Source organism: Acipenser ruthenus, chromosome 8 (assembly GCF_902713425.1).
Source record: "Acipenser ruthenus chromosome 8, fAciRut3.2 maternal haplotype, whole genome shotgun sequence".
In the NCBI taxonomy this organism is placed as follows: domain Eukaryota; kingdom Metazoa; phylum Chordata; class Actinopteri; order Acipenseriformes; family Acipenseridae; genus Acipenser; species Acipenser ruthenus.
In genome coordinates this window covers 9,410,469-9,429,558 of record NC_081196.1, presented here as the reverse complement: position 1 = coordinate 9,429,558, position 19,090 = coordinate 9,410,469, and the positions used below count along the sequence as shown (strand labels likewise).

Below are 19,090 nucleotides of genomic sequence, written 5' to 3'. Positions count from 1 at the left end.
CTGATAAATGCTGGCAAGCTGCTGTGCTCTAGTTCAGGGAATTCCAAAATGTTATGAACTTTACCTCACTCTATCGACTGTAATAAAACAAACAAAAATAATATGAACTCTGTTAAAGCAAAAAGGCACGATTTGACCTATGGATCAATTATAGCATTGGAGAACAGCTGAACAATTTATTATCTGTCTATCTATCTATCTGTGGAAAATAATCAACTAAGAATGACAGGAGCAACACTGCAACACTGGTCTTAATTATAATTAATACTATATGCAGGACAATAAAAGGGATTTGTTTTTTTCCTTTTAGAAGTGTTGGCCAATTACCTGTTTATATAAAAGGGATCACTCGGATCATTCCTCTCCCCTTTTTAGCCGTTGCTATGGAACCTGTAGTCTATCTACTTGCACTTAGTTTCTCCTTTTTCCCAGAAATATTGAGCAGCCATTGATTGCTAAAGCAGAGACAGCTGCACGTGTACACATTGTGCTGCGCGGGCTCCATATCTCTGGCCACAGAAGAAAGTTGAGATAAGTTGTTTTTGTACTCTTTTCTCTTTTCTTTACCTTCCCCACGGATTCTTCTGAACAATTTGCCTGCAGACATGATAAAGATGTCGTGATAAAGTAATCCCAGGAAATCTGCATTGTTCCTTCTGTTCTTTCTAACATGAGAATACAAAGAAACATCTTTACCATGTTTACCATAAGAACTACTCAAATATTTTATTCTAAATTTGACTCCATCAATTCCCAGATACAGCACTTGACATGAGTTTCCATTATTAAGCAACGCACAGCGACTAGACAAAGGAGATCACGCTCCATGGGCAATACTTGGCAAGAACTCTGCATGTCTAGCAAGGTTAGGTAAAGTCTCAATTATAGCTAGCCTCATACATAAGTCTATCTTTTAAAACAAGTTGAAGTTACTTGGAGTTCAGCACCCCTCGTTCTCTGCTGTGGTACGGAGAGCACATTTCAGCACCTTTGTGTTGTACTCTAATAAGGACAGCTCCCAGTTTTCAGTTCAGCATGTCACCTGCTTGAGATCCACATAATGAATGCATTCAGACGTGTCTTTTTCAAGCTCAGGTATGCAGGTACTGCAGCTTGTTAACTTACCTATCCTCAATCAGAATCCCTCGAGGGCAGACAAGAATGCTACTATATTCTTTGTGAAAATGCATTGACTTTTAAATACATCAGGAACATTAATAGTGTATTGCTGTTATTAAGTGAAATAACCCCAGCTCTTTATAAATGTTCATGGATGATGATAGTTATGAAAATGAAGCAACTGAATTATAAGAATTACTTTCCTCAGCTCAAGCTCTGCATCTGCTTAGTAATGCAGCGTCATTTGAAACAGTGTGATTTGCCAGTTCATTCTGTGGTTCATTATTTGATTGAATGCAAGGCAAATTCCAAAATGAGGGCAGGAACACAGAATATGCAAAAGTTATCTGATGCTAGATATCTCAATGCTTGTTGATAATAGGTGTTATTAAACTCCCTTTATGGTTTATTCACCCTATCACACTCATAGATTGAATATATGCATAGATTGTATATATTCAATGTATATTATTATTGTCGTGTTTATTCTGAAAACACATTGAATACACTTCAGTTAATTGCAGTACCCCCTTGTTTTTTCACTATCTGACTTACAAATCCCAAACTACGAATTGTAACATTTAGAATACAAAAACACAATTAAACAGGAAATACACAACAGTAAACTTGCTAATTATAATGTTCATGCATAGGTGACATTTTAAATGGCATCATAGGTATCTTAATAGAAGTCTTACCAAAACTATCAACCACTCGGAACCCCTCAAATTACAGTTTTCCCAGCTCTCTTTTTAAGTTGTTCAAAGTCATTTTTTAAAAATATTTTATAGGTAATGATAACATAAGAGTCAGCCCTTGATGTTCACAACAAAGCGATGACCCTTAACTTACTGTAGATAGGATTTTAAACAAGTTGCTTTCAGTTACTTCACTTTCTGACGTCTCTATGAAGATATATTTGACTAAAATGCAGTATGAAACATTAGATACTGATGATGACTATCACATTATTTAAATCTGGCATTTATTGACGATTTGGGTTTTTTCTGGTAAGCGTAAAAAAGCTAGAGTGGCAAGGGATGAATGTGATACCACATACCATGGTCTTCACAGTGAAATGCTTTCAATTATAGAGAAGTACCCAATGTGATGTTTTGTTTTTTTTTTTTCCAGGAACTGGCACAGATACAAGCGTATTTTCCAGGAGCTGAATGCATGTTTATTGTGAGGTGGGCCTTTCAGTTTAAACTTTGTACACGGCTCCCTCATTACTTTCATATCAAACAATCATGAAATATTGAAAAGAGTGATGTGAGGTTTTATTAAAGATGGCTAAGTCTTCTAACCTATTCTCCAAAGTATTGTCTTTATCCAGCACTGACAAAAAAACACTTTGCAGCAAAAAATAATACAATGTTACAGTTGATGCTCTCATGATTCTAGTCTACTATAATTAGATTTTAATTAGACAGGTACAGTATGAGAAATAGATTGTAAGTAGCTTCTGCTCCCCAGTTCTAAAGCTAACGAACCTGTCCTTTGACAATAACAATTTATGCAAAACAAAAAAGAAAAGCTTAATTTGATGTCAAGGCAATGACTAAACCTATTAATATGCTACTGTGCTCTTCCACTTCTTACCTTACAATAATAATACAGTGTTTTTCCAGCAATATCCTATAATATAAATACAGAAATATGCTTATAGGTTCACGTCAGGTTACCTGCTTTTAGTTCAGAGCGGACTCTCCTGCATTACTTATGGTTAATACTGTGTGGACGCCTTTGGGCGTCCAGTTGGAATCTGAAGTCTGGGCGGAAGCGATGACTCATACACGATACAGGAACAACAAATGTAGCTGCTACACTGCTGCACTTGTGAGTCACAAGCTGTAAAACATTTTTGCATTATTCACAGCATTGTATTTACTGTGTTCAAATATGTTCTTTGTTAATTACATATTTTAAAAAATGTAGAACTCATTCTTAATGTATTGTACAGCTGACTGATTTCCATATAGCGGCGATTCCAGTTTGAATAGAAAAAAATAACTTGCTGTTTAAAAACGGAGAAATTACAACATTTTGCAATCAGGTGTTTTTTTGCACAATCCTTTCATCTACATTGCCAGTAGCATTCTGTATCCATCCCATCAATTGATTTTGTTTCTTGGTCTCAACATCTGATTGCCTGACCAGAGGGAGTCAGTGCATTGGAAAGAAAATTAGAAATATAGCTTGGTTGTGTAATCAGGTTAAAATGTCATTAACCAAGAACCTCAAATTGAACATGTACGAAGTGTCAAGACATGTTTGCTCTTTAATGTAGTTCCAATTGTAATTTATTACACCAACTCTATATGGGAAGTGATCCTTCCCGTTTGGATTTTACATTTACTTCTCCATGGTCTCCCTTTGTGAAGCGTAAGAATAGTAACTGCAGTGTGCAAAAAAAATGTTTAAGAAAAAATGCTCCAATTAGATGGTTTTCTGAGGTGTGGATCAAGAATGATAAGAGAATGTTCCTAAAACTAGAGGCTGTTAGACTATGTCAATGTAAAACTCTTCGGTTCCCTTCAAACCTCCTTTATTCTGGATGGTTTGTGTGTGATGGGTTTTTTTCCCCTCAAACTAGAACATAACCAGAAAATACACAATATCCTTCTTTCATGCAGTTTGTTAGTGTTGTAATCAGCGGATAAGGTTGTGGATCATTGATTAATTTACTCTTCAATTTGTGCATAAACTATAGTTTGGGTGAGCAAAAGGCAACATATCCTGAAGTACTTCCAATAAATGCTGTACACACTTTAAAAGCCTTACATTTTAACTGTAATGTTAATTTGAACATTTTAACTGTAATGTTAATTTGAACTACCACACATAAACTTGGTCTAATTTAGTCCTCCTTTATTATATTAATAATATTACACTTATAGTCCGAGAAGTTGCTACTCTCGATATCGTTAGCTACTGCGATCACCGAGTCTCCTCCTACTAGCACTACACTGTTACAGGTGTTTTGTTTTCTGTAAATCTTCCTTTCACAGTCTCTTGTGCTCTCCCTTTCTTCCCAAGTCGAGAGCCACGCTCCCTAAAAATAAAATAAAAATTTAAAAAGTCCACAAATATTCTTAGAAACTGTACCGATACTGCACTAATGCATAAAGAAATGATAATATTGTATTTTTTATTGATCACCTTGCTATAGTAATATAAATCATGCCGACTCTCTCCAATGTACCTTCCAAAAATTCGGTTGAAAGACAGGTACATTGGTAGATATGTATATATTTCTCCAAGACAAAACACCTGAGGCAACAAGGTCCTAATATAACATAATTGTTGAGTTGAAGTCAGTCCCTGTCCATATGTTTATTTTTGACATGCTCCTGCAACAGTCTAATTTGACATTTGACAGATCACATGCATTTCCATGTGTATTTTTATATTTTTGGGTTATGGACAGCCACTTTTTTGCTAGTTCATGTCAAGGTCTGTTGGTAAGTGAGTGCTTGAGTGTTTTGCCTCCAGTGAAGAAGTTAGCAAGCACCGCTGCAACCCAGCCATCAGGAGCGGTGACAGCGTCATTATCCTCCAACGAGGCACTTGACATATCTAAATGGTGATGAAAATTAGACTTTTGTCATGACCAATAATCATTTAGGCAAGTTATCCTGTTCACTTCAATCAAGCAAATGCCAGTTTGTATTTCCTGGAGATTTCCATTTCTGCCCGAAACAGAAATCGCCTAATATTTGCTGTGATGCAGAAGTGTGAGCTTTACCTTTGCAAATGAGACATGATGCATCTTGATTGACTGTGAGATGATTAAGCATTATTTAGTGGCTGAACTGACACTTTGATTTGAAACTAGCATTAGGGTTATTTCTCTCAAGCAGCCTCCAGCGCTAAGACTTCCAAATCAGAAAAGAACAATGACCATTAAGAAATATACACAGTAACAGATTCTCAGAGAAAATAGTGTTGGAAAGTAACAACAACAAAGCTTACCATTAATAGAAAAAATACCATACCCAGAATCCAAATGGAGATATTAAAAAGTGTGAGTACATTATGTGTAATGGTTATGCCTACCTTACCAGTGGAGGCTGGAGATGAGATACAGATACAACATTGTATTATACCTTAACCCTTTGCAGTCCATTTATTAAGTGCGTGTCAGGCGCGTCAGGTCCAATTTATTTTCACACGTGCAGATAATTTTAGACGCGCTTTTTAAAAGTATTTTTTTTTCATAGTCAAACAGGTTTAAAAGGCCCTGCATATCAACAAAGCACTCAGTAGGCATCTCCAGCCCCGCCCCACCCTTTCGTTCGCTACGTATGCTAATAAATAAATAATAATAATAATAATAATCGTACATACCGATCAATCATCTCCTGATCACTCGTTTTATCACCAAACTCCTCAATAATGCAATCCAAGTCATTATTTTATTACTATAACATCTCAAAAAAGCTCTGCAAATGTCCATGATAGTCTCTGTGTGCTGATGCAGTATCAGACAGCTTGTTTCCTTATACCCGCCCATATGGGATGCCAGGGGCAGGTATGACTATTCATGAGATACGCCTTTTATTTATTTATTTATTTTTTTCGGCTTGTCTCGGCTCCTGTCGCTCCCACTCGGCCAATGAATGGTTTTCACGGCTTTTTCCGGAGAAAACACGACTAGAAACCCGTTTTTTGCGTTTTTTTGATGATGTAGGACAGGGTCTGACAATGGACCGGATAGGAATAATTGCAATGTCGGACCAGGTCCGACAATGGACCGCAAAGGGTTAACATAGTCATATTACTATTACTGCTGTGTGAATTTCATTGAAAGACTTATTTTAACAGATGCACACCTTTCAAACGGTGCTTCCATTGCCTGCCATGATGCCTCGTTTCTAATGCCTTCAGAATGTATTATCGTTAGCAAATAAATGTTAGCAACCACAAGATACCCCATTCTTAATCCGTTTTAAGTTGATTCATCGTCATTACCTTTGCTCTTCATTAAATGAAATTACTAGATGTTTGGGGAATTGCAAAATGTGTTTTTTGCGGAATGACTCCACGTTAGTAAGAAAATCGGGAATTGTTCTCAGAATAAGGGACAGCTGAAAGTGTAGAAACATATGTACAGATTCAATAGGATATTTTCTCTTAAGTGGCCCTAACACCTGTCAAAGCAATATTTTAGTTATTTACATGAATATTAACAAGAGAATGCCTCGGGACGGGTGCTTGGGGTTATTTACCTAGACTTCAGGTCTGCACATTTAGAATATTCATGACCAATGCCAGTACAGTGTGCACCACTTATATTACAAGGGGGGATTGTAAAAAACGTAAATGAGTAAACTTATTTAAATTATTGGCTGAAGTTCCCAGTCAAGATGATATTTCCTGGGGTCCATTGAGCCAAAAAATGTATGGCCTGGGTCTGTAGATCAGCATGGTACAAAAAACACTTAAGCACTAACCAGGTCTATTTTACATTGGTTTTATTTTGTTAATTTGTCTGACCCAGCACAACTAGCTTAAAATACTGTGCAATTAATGTTTGTTTTACATGTAATAAAAGGAAAACAAATCCATAAAAAAAATCAAAGCTATATTTAATGTATGTCTTAATTTGTTTTTCCAGCTGTAGTTTTTTTTCACAGCTGTGAGGATCTGTGAGGGTTTTATTCTTGATGTTAAGCTTTCACCAGCCTGAAGTCTGATTCAGGTTCAGGAATGAAAGACAATATGTATCTCAAGAAATCTTTGAAATTCAACAAAAGCATTCTAGGTTATTGCAATTATGTTGTGGTTGTTTTTTATCTTTTTTATTATTCTGTTCTTTCAGCAACTCAAAGGACACTAAATACAAACTGTATTTCTTCAGGCACCAGAGTCCATTAAATCTTCACTTAAAATAAATGATTCCTCCACGAATAGTGTTTAAAGGCATTTCAGGAAAGCAAAATAAAAAAGGGTTTGTCTTACTACTTACTTTCTGAAAACCAGATGGTCAGAAAATGTCACCCCATTTTTCTTCCGTATTTAGTGTTCATCATATTACAAACAAACATTTTAAGCGATGAAGACTGGTTATTGATATTTAATAAATTATAATATGTAGTTTTTAACTGATGATAGCAATCATACTGAGTGGTTCTTATTACTATATGTTAAGGAGCTTTTATCTGTGTTTAAAAGTTGTTCTTCAGTTCCAGTTGCCACACAGATATATGTGCTGTAGGCCAGCTCAGCCAAAGCATCTTTACAAAAGTATGAGCCAACATCATCTTGTGATCTATCTACTCATCAAGTTTCCTTTAGCTTTGCTGGTAATACACTGCTTTGCATTTTTTCTGATCTAGCTTACGAACCATATGTCTTAGGTAAGCAATTAGAACTGAAGATCATCTCATGAGCTCATAATCAAAGGGAATTGCACGGTATTTAAAAACTGCAATAAGAACCACTGGGAATGCTTGCAATCTACTACAACGAGGTAAGAGAACAGCAACATGGGAACAGCAACATGGGAACAGCAACATGGGAACAGCAACATGGGAACAGCATGCAACATGAAATAAACATTAATCAAAATGCTTCCCAGACCATTAAGCTGCACCTATCAATGAGATAATGGAAATAAAACTGTTATGGTCATACCTTGAGCTATAAAAGTATTTTATTTGAGCTATACCATGTTATTCAGATGCAATTCCAACTTAGAAAGACACTTTAAAGGTTTGCCTTGTTTGTGTAATATGTTTTGGGAACAGAAATTGCATTGTAATAGACTGCAGTATTTTATTTTTAATAAGGCTGTGGGTTGGTAGTGGTCCCTGGGCGATGTAACCTGGAGGAGTGTTAGTTCATTTGTCACACATGCACAGACTGTGTGCTTAGTGCCCCTGCAGGCTGGACTGACTCCATGCATTCACTGCCACTGCACTTCACCTCTCTCTGCTGCAAGAAGTCTTTCCTCATCTGTGACAACAAAGAGGAGAAATGTTACTAAGCTACTGAACCCTGAAAAGCAAGGGATCAGCCTGGGAAGTCCCTGCCTCGACTCTCTGTGGGACCCCAGGCAAGATCATCAACTCAGCATGACCAGGATTCAAACCAGTGAGCTCATGATCAAATGACTTACCCTGCACTTCATGTGGTGCCTTTAATGGAAGAACCATTCGACGACTGCCTCCACTCCCTATGTTTTTATTACTTAATGAGAAAAATAAGCAAAAATGATACAAATAAATAGCAGCAAATGGGGAAATTGTATGGAAACGTTTTCATTACAGGTGATCTAATCCACTATTTTGAGTGCTCGCTGCCAACGGAATACTGCATGGCTGCTTTAACAGAATACTTTAATTAACATGATTATGACAGGAATGTAGAAAATATTTGTTTTTGGGTTTCTTTTAGTCAACAACATTTATGATCTAATTTAACACTCTGACTTATTTGATAAAACCTGTTTCAACAACAGGTGGCTAGAGATAAAACATATTTCATCAGCATGTGGTTGATTTTTCCAGCCACAAACACACTATTGCAAACCCTTATAATTCTGCAGCAATGAACACATGTTCAGGAGGCAAACAAATGGTTGAAAAAGGCACATAACAATGAAATCTCCTAATCAAAAAGTAGGTCCTGCTCAATTACATAAAACCATCTGCCCATACCAGAACCAGGTTCACGACTGCTTCATAATTAAATTAACTGTTTGCTACCAGGTTCACGACTGCTTCATAATTAAATTAACTGTTTGCTATTAGTTGTCCATAAAGTAGATAATCAATAGTAGGGAAAGTAAAATACATGCAAGGTACCTACTGTATTTGCTCGAGTACAAGTCCAGAAATTTAACCCCAAAACACAATCCTGAAGTTGGGGGGTTCGACTAATGTGGCCGGCGTGTGGTTACTACAATCCCTGTCTGTACCTAGCAGGGTTTAGGACCCAGGGGAGCCCTGTGCAGGCATGCATTCAGTGCGCGAGGCAAGTTCACATACAGTACTTAGCCATGCACCTGCAGGTCTGCTGGGAGGGGCTGCCTAGCTTTGAGGCTTGCTCACCTGCCGCTTGTTTGTTATTTTACTTTATCAATAGTTTGTATTAGCGCTTGAAAAGAAAGAAAGTTCGGTTAAGATCAGGTTAACTTAGTTCAGAAAGAACAGACTCGTTCTGTTTCACTGAACTTGCTTTTATGATTCTTACACTGCTGCTGTGTACCTGCATTGCCGTGCCGATCGTCCTGTGCGGATTACAAACTAATGAAGAAGAATGAAGATTTAATTTGGACGTTAAAACACAGATCTCATTGCTACACTTCTCTCAAATGGGTGAGATAAACACAGTTTTAATCATTTTTTCTTGCTGGATGGCTAACTTGGATATTATTTTTCAAATGCACATATTTTTTGCTACTGAGTTTGTAGCCCACGTCTTATATTTTTGTTGTACTGGACGATTGCTTTAATCAAATGGAACATTGCAACCTTACGATCAATTAATTCATGGGGGATGAAGTTTAAATGCACGCTCTCCAGTTAATATTATTCATTCCGAATGAAGTGTTTGTTGTGGTTGTAGTATTTAATTGCGCATGCTTGCCTGTGCAAGTGTTGTGTTTTTTTTTTGTTGCAAGCTTGATTTCATGTCCTTATTGGAGTGCAAATAGTTTTTCTTGCATTAAGCAAATAGTGCAAGTTATGTTTTTTTTTTTTTGCTGTCAATCAATCCTTCTGTATTTAAATATTTTAGATATTCTTATATTTGGCACAGAAACTAGTTCTAATTTCTGGGAGCGTATATAGTTAGCTATAGGCTAAGGGCTGATTGTTACAGCGTGACCCTGCAGCAGAGTGCGTCTGTGGAAACAGCGCACCTCCATTGACATTGTAGTGGGCAAATCCTTGTTGCCAGAGCAAATTCTCTCAAATCAAAACGCAAACCTCAAGATTTAGCGAAAACGATTCTGTAACATTGTCTAGATATAAAAAAATGAATCCCAGGTTTGTTTACATCCAGGAGCTGTCACAGACGCAGTTTCAATGAATTACAGCCAGACCACACCACCTCCCACATTCCATTGAAATACATACAAAAAAACAAACAAAAAAAATGTACTCTATCGTAATACGCGTCAAAATGACGTGTCGGGCGGTTCTCTTAATACATATAGGAAAACTAAAGCCTGAAGTGCACTCTAACAACAGTTTCGATTTCAGGAGTTAATTTTTGTTGTCTGTTTTACTAAACTTACCAAAAAATGATACCCGACTCTCGCCCTCACAATGGGGGGCTCGACTTTTACACAAGGTCATCTTTTACTCGAGCGAATACAGTAATTTGCTTGACATCCTGCAGGAGGAAGTCAATAGATACATTTTTGCTGTCAGAAGAGTGCCTACAGTTACTAACCACCGTTACCAGGGACAGAAGACATACGACTAGGAAGACAGTTCTACAATCTGCATTTCAGACACATTGTAATCATGTTACTGCTAAATACAGTATGTAACCCGAGGACTGAAATCCATTTCTTTTTGTGTATCCCTTTTGACTGAAATGATGTTGATCAACTGAAAACTTCAAACATTCTGAAGTGCCAGTTTCATGCTCTGAATCTCTGGTTCCACTGTGTGTTTCATTTCCAAACAAATGGACCATGACTGTTACAATGTATCTGTTCCGCCCCTACACAGAATGAATACTGTTGTGTAACATGAGAAGTTAGACAGATATAGTAGGCTTTCAAAAGCAAAATTCTCTTTCTGCCTTAAACAGGCTTCAAAAAAAGCCATTAAAGTACAAAACAAAAGAATCACAGCTAAGGCGCTGGAAAATGATGCTATATTATAAGTATGTTAATGTTATATTTATCTAATTATTAATAAAGACTTAATAATTAATGGTTATATAAGCTTAATTTATGTATATTTTTTTGCATAATCTCACATGAATAACCGGTTTGAAACAATAATTTTACAAAAAGTGATGCCCCTTGCGAACTACAGTGATAGGTTAAAAACAAAATCTAACCCAGAGCAGACACAAGGGTACTTTTCACCCAGGTAAGCAGTTGTAAATAGTTTCAACTTGTGACAAAACATACTAAACAGCTATGCTTTTAATAAGCCTTGCTTTAGTTGCCTGAGGGTTATAAGTTAGAAATAAATAAGCACCCCTTAAGGCTAGAAAAGTCCAAGGGGAGCAGTTTAAGCGAACATTTTTAGAGAGCCAATGGGATAATGTATAGATATAATAATTAACATGAGTGTAATGCATCAGATAGTGAGCGTTTGTTAACATTCTGATTAGATTCACATAGCTAATGAAACATTGAAATCCCTTCAGTTGTATTTGCTTATCCTTAAAACTAAAATAAGTATTATATATTCTCAGATTTACACTATTATTGTTAATTTAATACATACTGTAATGCTACTATGACTAATAATAATAATACAATTAAAAACATTTAATTTGTATATGCTAAATGTCCATTAATAATATGATCATTAACAAATAGTCCAATTTAGCTGGTAAACAAGAGCAACCCAATTAAAATGCCTCTGTACATAGCTGTAGTTATTCTTGTTGAAGCGAAAAAAAATAAGGCACCACACTCAGAGTATTCCATTTGCATAACTGAACATCTGTGCTGGAAAAACGCCATCCAGATTCTACTTTGCTACAATTGACACCGCCATCCACTCCTTTTCTCTGCTCAAATGCAAATGTATCAAACAAGGTTCCCTGGGTATCTTGGTTGTCAAGGACTTTAAGCTCCTGCTACACAAAGTTCAATCACTTAACTGCATTCAGCTTAAAGGATCACCCACCATTGGCATAAAACTGTTAAATGTGTCACTAGCAAAAACACTTGCAGTTAGTTGATAAATATTCAAGCTAGCTTGCACCATTACAGGAATGAAAAATCTATGAATGACATGAATACTCGGCACTGACACTGTACCAGCTGCAAACACAATTAAAGTACACTTTTAACACAGAGTTGTCATTCCACTTTCCCCACTAAGCTCTGCGAGTCCACCTCAAACCTGACTCCAATTCTATTTCACTTGCAGGATGTAAACCCAGTCCCAAAATCCTGAAAGACAGAGAACTCAGTGACCAAGGTCTGTACACAGACCCTGCAGTGTGTTCAGTACAGCACGTAGGTCCAGATTTATCAGGCCACATTTTTTATATAGATTAATAACATAAACAAAACTGTTAGAAATAAATAACATATCATGTGATTTAGTGATAAAGACACCACTAATCCCAAGGCACTCACTTATCTGAAGAACATAAGCTGGTTAGTGGTAGAATGGAACAGCCTATTCCTCAAGTTTTATAATGTTAACTGTGAGGTCTGATCATTAGGAAATGCATTAACTTGTTGGCTCCCACTGAGTATGCTGTACCCCATGCAGTTAGACACTTGTTCATCATCAGCTTGTTCAGATTTACAAATATTTGCAAACAGCTCATTAAATCACACTGTCTTATGAGGCCAAGATTAGCTTGTCCTGTCTTAAATGTTATTTATTTGGTGTATTTCTTTGCCTGTTGCACATTTTTAGGGCAGCTTTACAGAATCAGTCTTTTAATTAATATAATGTCCCTTTTACAGACCCTGTTAAGCCCGGTGTCATCTCATAGTGACAAGTCATAAACCCTACAAGACAGATTCAAGAAATTGCTTGTTATTGCCACCTTCTTAACCTGATGCTCACACTTTAATAGATGGTTCAGTATGACTTCACACAGGCTGGTCTGTCTCAAAGCTTGTATGTACAACTATGGCAAAAGTTTTGCATCACCTAGAATTTTAGGATTGAGACATCTTTTAAAAAAATAAATAAATAAATAACATAATTTCGATTTTTTATTTAACATCACGAAATCAAAGAAACTATGAAATTATATCGCAAAAGTCTACTGGAAGCCGTAATAGTAATAGTATTTATTTTTAGATTTCGAAATATCACTTTTTTAGATTTTTGTCATTTTTCATTAAGTATATGGAAAACTACAAAGCGCTATGTAATTCAATATGTTAATGTAACATTATTCAGCAGGTTTCATTTGACTTTATGAAGCAAAATTAGTTCATCATATAGGCGGGTGATGCAAAACCTTTGCATATATGTATTAAGTATTTTCATATTGGGTGACTATTCCTGTAAAAGTATACTTAATTCCTCTAATCTCATTTATAGTTTATTGTTACTTTATCACATCTTGTGATAATGGTCAATTCCTGAGGTCTAGCCAAGAGAGTTCCCTCTGTGAGACCAAGTGAGTTCTAAGGAAGTAAAATAGCACCAGGAAGCCCAGGTTATGTTTTCTAAAGCTACTACAGTAAAGAGTAAAACTTGAAGAATATATACAGATGCATCTCTAATTAAAGTAAACATTAATGAAAAACAAAGGTCATTATGATTAGAGACCAGGGATAATGTTACTAGTAAAATGTAAAAAAAAATCTCTCTCTCTCTCTCTCTCTCCTCTAAAATCTTTATTAAGTACAATCCTTATAAAGTGGAAAGAGGGTTACAAACTCCAAAATGATACATTTCAGGGCACTTGCTTTTTCAGCTTAATATATCAGTCTCAGTTTCAATGGCTAATCAACTTCAGTAAAAATAAAAGATTTCCGCTTGGTTTAAAATTTGACATCGAGCGTTGGTATACAATATTTTGTTACCACCCATATATGAGTTATGCAAAAGAGAAAAGTTGATAAGTCCTTCTCATTTACAATTCTGTTTCTATGTGCCAAAACAGTCACTTCAGTGTGGCCGAGTAATGCAGCACTAACCAAGCCATTATTTAAGGGAGGATGACGAAATCCAATTATCTGACTCTGGGGCAGGGCTTGATGACACATCTAGTGGCACCAAAAACGTATATTTACTCTACTGGCATTTCCAACTATTACAACAGCGAATGTACTGGAGTGTGTGTTTGTCATGAACTCTCTGGTTGCTTCCAAACCTTTAAGCAGAGATGTGCGCATATTTAACATAAACTGAAATCAAGCAGAAGACAAAACAGCCACGGAAAACAAGGATTCATGAAGGAAAAGGAATCCCTGACTTTGCTGATTTAGAGATAGCATGCACAGCAGAAATCTAGAATACACTCCACAACAAGGACTCCCGCTGTGCTCAGAGACCCTTTACCCCGCTCTGCTTGTACTCATGGCCGCGGCTTGACCTGCCTGGCTGTTCAATTCGTGTTTCAGCATCCAGCTCAGAATCAGAATTAATTTAAGCTGGAGCACCGTCAAATAAATCCGCCTGTTACCCTGACGTTACTGACCCGTGAAATGTGGATTTTCTTGCAGGCCCAAAGAGCCAAGCAGATGTACTTCCCAAGTGTACTGGAGTGGAATAACAAACAAGAAAGTGATCGCTTCCACTAGAGTGCGGATGAGAAAAAAGGGAAACATGATACTCTTCAAAGATCAGAAATCTCTTCTTTTTTTTTTGCAGGACATAACATTTTCAGGTTAAGCAGTCAACATTTTCTGACTGGTATATTTCTGTTACATCCTGCAATTTGCAAGTCTGTTTCTTTTCTTCAGTATGAAATAAAAATCTAAACTGTGGCTTGCATCTGTCATACTAACGCCTGTTAGTTGCAAGGAACAGTAATCATTTAGGAGTATTGCTGTTTGTTTCTTATTCTCCGGTATAGGCCTTGCATCACAAGGAGTTATCAGACACAAGATTGTAAACCTCTGAACATCAATCCTTAATCAATCTCCCGATTTCTAATTCTCATCATGAGTTTAACCCACTGACAGTTTCCTTTCTGCATGTTTTACTTAAGAGTATAGTGTTGCTCAAGTCCAAATTAATTAGATTAAAAAAAATATATATATATTTTTAAAAAAAAATATATATATATATATACGTTGGGCAGCTGGCTCTTTGAGCTAATATATATATATATATATATATATATATATATATATATATATATATATATATATATATTTGTGTTAGTTTCTTGTTTGTATTCAAATGGATTACAAAAGAAACTAATTTGACACTCAAAGCACAGCGAGCCACTACATGTTCACAGTTAAGGTGATGCAATAATCTGGCCACAGCCTATCCAGTAGATAAGATGTCAGATGTACCATATTAATAATGATGGCACAATGCTCGGCTTAGCTTTATTGACAGTTGTAAAGACAGCTGACAGTTCAAAGTCTGACAATATCATGAACTCAGGAAGGGAAAACCGTTTTGATCTGACGAAGTCAAACCATCTTGCATGTTCCACAGATTGATAAGGTTAATCTGGAGCATTTGATAACAATGTCAGTCAAGCATCTCAGCTGTCCAAATGGTTTTAAAAACATTGTGAGCACATAAATAATATCTCTTTATAGATTGACTTGGAAATAATGTATTATTATTATTTACGTTTTTTATACATGTAGTGTGTTTAATTATTATTTTACCCCCGATTTTCGCCTGGCCAGCAAGGTTAGCTGTAGCACGATGAGGAGAAACAGTCCCTAACGGTTTTGCCTCCCTGACCCATGGGAGCGCCAGAGCCAATGTGACACGGCGCCACCCTTCAGAGTCCCCAGGGAAGACCGGCCTACTTTGCCAGCCAGGACCTGCGCTGTATGACTCACCCTGCGCATAACGCGACTGCGCTTCTACCACGTGACCCCCCTGGAATTTCTAACTGATGTGTGGTTTGGTGCCAAGACATCCATGAAAATAAGATGTATATTTTAAGGACATTCCACGGTTAACCATTGCTAAATGAACTGATCAACTGTTAGCCGAGCCCTTTATATATAGAGCAGAGCTACTTTCCGTGTCACTAATTTCATGCAAAATATACCAGGATACACAGTGCAACCCTTTCTTTTGTTTGCTAAGATATCTCCATGCGAACAGGGATGACAGATGAGTCATTTATGTGAGCAGCTTCGCATTAACATCTAACTTTACAGAAGTACTTCCACATGTTTCCTTGCTGTAAATTTGCATAGCAGTTTTCCATGTGCTTTTCAGGTGGTTATGCTATGCATTTACCATAGTTTACCATGGTTTGCTATGTTTTTAAAAATGCTGTACCACACCTCTTTGGGTTTTACAATGCACACTTGTGCTTTACCATGCTTTTACTATGCTTTTACACTGGGAAACTCTTATAATGGTAAGTACTGGCTGTGCCTTTTAAAAGAGCACAGTGGCTATTGTAGATAGCAACAAATAAGTGGCATAATGATGCAGGAATGTATGGAAACAAACACTAAGAGTTGTATACTGGTATGTTGAAGAGTTACCGGTACACATATACTGCATCCAGAATGGGTAACTGTTCAATCCCGAATCAAACCATAACAAAGAGGAGAAGGTACAAAATGGCATAAGGAAAGCGGGTCAATGAACGATGAAATAGTGTTTCAGTAACCAAGGAAACAAACAAGAAATCTCTCATCTGAACATCATCAAAAATCACTGCATGAATACAGGCATGAATACAGGCAGTGAGCAGAAAGGCCTAACAATAAAACCCGAATGGAAGCCTATAAGGAAATGCAAATGTTGTTGCCCTGCTATCTTGGCAACTCTGCAGAATAATGGACCCAAATTCAAATGAATTCCAAAGGAATACATGATATTCCTATGGGATTTCATTGGGATTCATTAGGAATACATGATGTTTCTTTTCACATCCCCAGTACATCTAGTGTAGGTTCTGTATAAGCTATAAAGATGTTTTACGCAAGATATTCCACTTGAATCCCCTGTGATGTTGTTGCTATACTAACTATAGAGTGCTCCCAATGGCTTCTCAACTCATTTAACTGTTATATTGTCTGTACCATAACATTATTCAATAAGTTCTGTGCATGCTGTTCATTGTCTGACTTTCTGAATAAGAAAAGGTAAATGCTTGCTTCAAAATGACCTTTATTAGTAGCAATTTATCTGGTGCTTCTCTTTGTCTGCTTCATGTTTGTTTACTCCTTGTCTGCTTTGAATTTGTATTACTGTTAAGTATGGACTCAACTGGGCCCCTGGGGTTAACAAAAGAGGCAATGAAGAGGATTTAGTGTCTCACTGTGAGAGGTTTGAGAGTTCTGTAAATGTGATTACATCTACATCAAATATCCCTATTAAAACAAACAGAATACCTTACCCAGATAACATGGTCTGAGCATTTCCTGTGATAGATACGTTTGCATCCATTTCAAAGATTTACTTGAAAAGGAATATGTAAGTGCAAAGTTCATAGTAAAAATAAATGTTGTCTAAAACAGATCATTGGTTGTACTCCTGCTTTGAGAATGGGGGAAAACAGAGGATGAGACTGTTTTTGATGGCTGTCAAGACCTATTTCTGTCTCACAGATTTGCTGTACATCAAATGAAATACCTGCAAATATAACTGTACAAAATATTGGATTAATAATTCTACACCTATCGTGACCTGCTAATGTTGCCCTGCTATGTCTTGTCCTGGCATGGCAAAAGTACACAAAGTAACATTTATAAAGCCAGCAAAATTGCATTTGTTGTTCTGCTTGCTCTTTAATGAGAAAACGTGCACTGATATACTGTATATGAATCCAATTCCAATGTTGCTCTAGGGCAAAATAGCTCTTATGTTGCAGAATATATAAGAAGTTTTATTATTTTCTGCATTCCCAACCCCCCCTTTTTTTTGTTCCATGATTCCATGACTGCCCGCTCTTTGCAAAACTATGTGGCTACAGCTGCCAACTAGGGGCACCGCCTGTAAATGTGAGGCTGCATTTCTATGGGCTTATTTCCTGTGAGGAATCAATTAACCACATAAATAACACAACATACCATTTGCTGAGTATTAAAGCATGTGCTGCTAAACTGGCAATGTGATCTAAATACACCACCCATTTGATATATCGTGGGTGTCGGGGGCCAATACAAATCCACTATATATCGAGGGCCGCAATATAGCGAGAGACCCATAGAAAAACAAGTAGTCTAATAACAAATACTGTATAACCACTATCTTGTTTTATCGGGGGTGTCAGGATCCAATATGAATCCTCTACGCAACCCGCTTATCTCTTATCATTTTTCGTATAAAAAGTAGCACACTGTTTTAATTTGTACTGCGGAGGGTAATTGCTTCTCATCAACTTAAGTCTCCAATTCATTTCATGAATCTTCCTCTCCTTTCTCAAATGCCCAAACCCGCTGCACTGAAAGAATCCATTCCCAACATAGGAGGCTTGTTGCTAGGGAGCTGATGTCACTGCCCTGTGACTTTTGCTAGTGCATTGCTTAAAAAAATGCTTCAGCAAGCAGATATTTAATTTGCTTTGTGTTATTGTGCAATGCGTGTGTCTATGATAACAGTACAATATGATTATTATTTCTTAGCAGACACCCTTTTCCAGGGCGACTTATAATTGTTACAAGATATCACATTATTTTTACATACAATTACCCATTTATACAGTTGGGTTTTTACTGGAGCAATCTAGGTAAAGTGCCTTGCTCAAGGGTACAGCAGCAGTGTCCCCCACCTGGGACTGAACCCACGGCCCTCAGGTCGAGAGTCCAGAGCCCTAACCACTACTCCACACTGCTGACCTGTTAATGCTTTGTTTTTATTGTTTTGTATATTTTTGTTTGTGATGTGCAGTACAAAATAAAATGAACAGTAATTCTAAGTGCCTATGTATTAGGGATGTGCACGACAAATATTTTGACTATCGATAATTCCACAGCTGTTGAGGTCGACTAATCGAATAGTCGCCCCCCCCCCCCCCCCCCCCCCCCCCCCGCCTCCCATTCAAAATGAGACGTACATTAAATGCGAAATAATGCAAAGTGACAATTATTGCAATTGCAATAAATTCTGAACTTTATTTTAAAATACTTAGCTAACACAACAACTTTAACAACTTTGTTAAATAAACATTAGGCTATGTAAAAAATACCTTC

At 36.9% G+C, this 19,090-nt stretch overlaps 1 protein-coding gene and 1 long non-coding RNA gene across 2 annotated transcripts in view; both read right to left on the bottom strand.

The window, feature by feature from the left end:
* Positions 1 to 19,090, bottom strand: part of LOC117405635 (limbic system-associated membrane protein) — a 626,316-nt gene that overhangs the window by 583,715 nt on the left and 23,511 nt on the right. The window lies entirely within an intron of this gene.
* Positions 6,783 to 9,154, bottom strand: LOC131737714 (uncharacterized). The gene is made up of 3 exons (XR_009329325.1): positions 8,935 to 9,154; positions 8,243 to 8,313; positions 6,783 to 8,079 (listed from the first exon to the last, which is right to left on the bottom strand). It is a non-coding gene; the product is annotated as an uncharacterized LOC131737714 (long non-coding RNA).